Source organism: Callospermophilus lateralis, chromosome 6 (genome assembly GCF_048772815.1).
Source record: "Callospermophilus lateralis isolate mCalLat2 chromosome 6, mCalLat2.hap1, whole genome shotgun sequence".
NCBI classification, from domain to species: domain Eukaryota; kingdom Metazoa; phylum Chordata; class Mammalia; order Rodentia; family Sciuridae; genus Callospermophilus; species Callospermophilus lateralis.
This window is the reverse complement of record NC_135310.1, coordinates 131,309,879-131,312,827: the sequence shown is the minus strand read 5'-3', so window position 1 is coordinate 131,312,827 and position 2,949 is coordinate 131,309,879. Positions and strand designations below refer to the sequence as shown.

General features: G+C 40.5%; 1 pseudogene; it reads left to right on the top strand.

Moving 5' to 3' along the window:
• The first annotated feature begins 1,671 nt into the window (after positions 1-1,671).
• Positions 1,672-2,610, top strand: LOC143400856 (olfactory receptor 2H1-like; annotated as a pseudogene).
• Positions 2,611-2,949: the final 339 nt, after the last annotated feature.

The window sequence follows — 2,949 nt, the reverse complement described above, 5'->3', positions numbered from 1 at the left end:
TAGGTCACAAATAGTTAATAGAATGAAGACAGTTTAAAACAAATTCAAATTTCTACTTAAAATGTCCAGTCTCAATGCAGTGTTTTTTCTGTTTGCTTGTTTTTTTTTTTTTTTTTTAACCTGGGATTGAACCAAAGTGCTTAACCACTGAGCCACATCCCCATATATTTCATTGTTGTTTTTTTTTTGAGACAGTGACTAAGTTGCCTGGGGCCCCACCAAATTGCTGAGGATAGCTAGCTTCAACTTGAGATCCTCCTGCATATATGAACATATGCCCAGTGAAACTCCACAACATATACAACCACAAGAATGAGAAGTTATACTCCATGTATGTATAATATGTCAAAACACATTATACTCTTATATATAATTAAAAAGAAAAAATAAAATTAAAAAAGAATGGGATCTAAATTAGAATAAGTTATACTCCGTGTGTATATAATATGTCAAAAGACTCTCGACTGTCTAATAAAATATCTAATAAAAACAATTAAAATTTAAAAATTAAAGAAAAATGTATGTGTATACATACATATAAGAGAGAGAGAGAGAGAGAGAGAGAGAGAGAGAGAGAGCGCTTCAGAAATGTAGTGAGAGACCCTGTCTCATAATGAAAAATAAAAGGGCTCAGTATTTAGTTCAGTGATGAAGTGTCCCTGGGTTAAATCTCCAGTACCAAAAATAAATAAATAAATAAAATTCTGTTAAATCTGTTCCAGAACATTTCAGTTTACATCAAGCTGGAGTCCTAAATGGGAAAAGAATTGTTTTTATCTCCCATGCAAACTATCTTGAGCTCAGGCTGAGGACAAACAGGATGATGAAGGGAATGTTGATTTCAGAATGAAAATTCTTCAGGAAGAATTGAATTCAGTCTGAAGCACTATCCTTTAGCTCCCAGACTGTGTCTTCATCAGAGACTCAACATGGATTTGAATTTGTCTCAACATTACTCTTTTGAAGAAAAGTATGAAATACATTAATAGCAATCTCCAACTCAATGGAAATTTGTCTATATATAAATGTATTTTGAATATCAATTAAATGTTTGTCATCCCTGAAAATAAAATGATCCTAGGATACTTATGCCTCAGAGTAGAAAACAACCCTGCATACATATATATAATAGTGAAATTCTAACAAGATTTCTTTGGGGTATGGATGCTCTTCAGTGGTAGAGCATTTAGCCAGAATGCCTGTGGCCCTGAGTTTCACCCCCAGGATCATACACAAACAAACAAACAAACAAACAAACAAATTTTCACTAATTATTTCTGGATGCACAGAATAACCACAGCATTCAGAAGAAAATAGATGCCTAATAAGTTTTACCAGAATTAATGAAGAGTAATTAATTAGCACATGTTTTATATCAGTTGCCTTTGCATTTAGCCAGGAAGTCAGAGACAACAGGACAGGGTTCCAAGGTTCCAACCATTGCTAACATATTGCTGCTTTCTGTCCTCCAACAAGATAAAGTTTGACCAGGAAGAACAAGGGAACAGAGATGCTGGATGGTGATGTGCCTGGGAATGGAAACTGGGAGAGCAGGAGGGGAGAAATGTCCACTTAATATGACATGACAAGTATCTGAGTTGACTTTACAAAACAGGTTGGAGCTCATTCATCTGATAATCTTATCCTTCTAATTCTGAATAGGAATAGGCCATGGTCAACCAAAGCTTCCCATTGGGATTCCTCCTTCTGGGCTTCTCTGAACACCCAGGGCTGGAAAGAATTCTCTTTGTGGTTGTCTTAACTTCCTACCTCCTCACCTTGGTGGGCAACATACTCATCATCCTGCTGTCAGTGCTGGACCCCAGGCTCCACTCTCCAATGTACTTCCTCCTCTCCAACCTCTCCTTCTTGGACCTCTGCTTCACCACAAGTTTTGTCCCCCAGATGCTGGTCAACCTCTGGGGCCCCAAGAAGACCATCACCTTCCTGGGCTGCTTCATCCAGCTCTTCATCTTTCTGTCCCTGGGAACAACTGAGTGCATCCTCCTGAGAGTGATGGCCTTTGACCGCTATGTGGCTGTCTGCCAGCCCCTTCACTATGCCACCATCATCCACCCCCGACTATGCAGGCAACTGGCAGCTGTGGCCTAGGTTATGGGTCTGGCCCAATCCATAGTCCAGATGCCACCCACTCTTCGCCTGCCCTTCTGTCCCCACCGGCAGATAGATGACTTTTTGTGTGAAGTTCCTTCTCTGATTAGACTATCCTGGGGAGACACAACCTACAATGAAATCCAGTTAGCTGTGTCCAGTGTCATCTTTGTGGTGGTTCCTCTCAGCCTCATCCTTGTCTCTTACAGTGCCATTGCCCATGCAGTTCTAAGGATTAACTCTGCCCAAGCATGGAAAAGAGCTTTAGGGACCTGCTCCTCCTATCTTATGGTTGTCACTATCTTCTACAGCTCAGTCATTGCTGTCTACCTCCAGCCCAAAAATCCATATGCCCAAAAGAGGGGCAAGTTCTTTGGCCTCTTCTATGCAGTGGGTACTCCTTCACTTAACCCACTCATATACACCCTGAGGAACAAGGAGGTAAAGAGGGCATTCAGGAGGTTACTGGGGAAAGATGGGGAATCCAGGGAGAACTGAGGGTGAGCTTCTTAAAGTACATTTCTAAGTCAAGAGACCTTCTTCATGATTTATAAGAATGTTGAGTTCCCCAAGCCACTTGCCTGAGCCAGTGTAGAGGCTAAGCATAACTATGTGGTATGTGAGAGAGAGACAGAGGTCCAATGAAGAGAAGACAAATATCTCCATAAAACATCTTAAATTCAGTGATTTTTACCATCAGTGTTTAATATTTCCTCTCTTCTCCATCCTCTCTCTACTGCCTTCCCTTCTACAGATTCCCTAAATGTATCATGCCCATTTTTCGCTCTGTCATCTCTCTGCATTTATCACATCACTGTAGGAGAACCAGTTCATCAT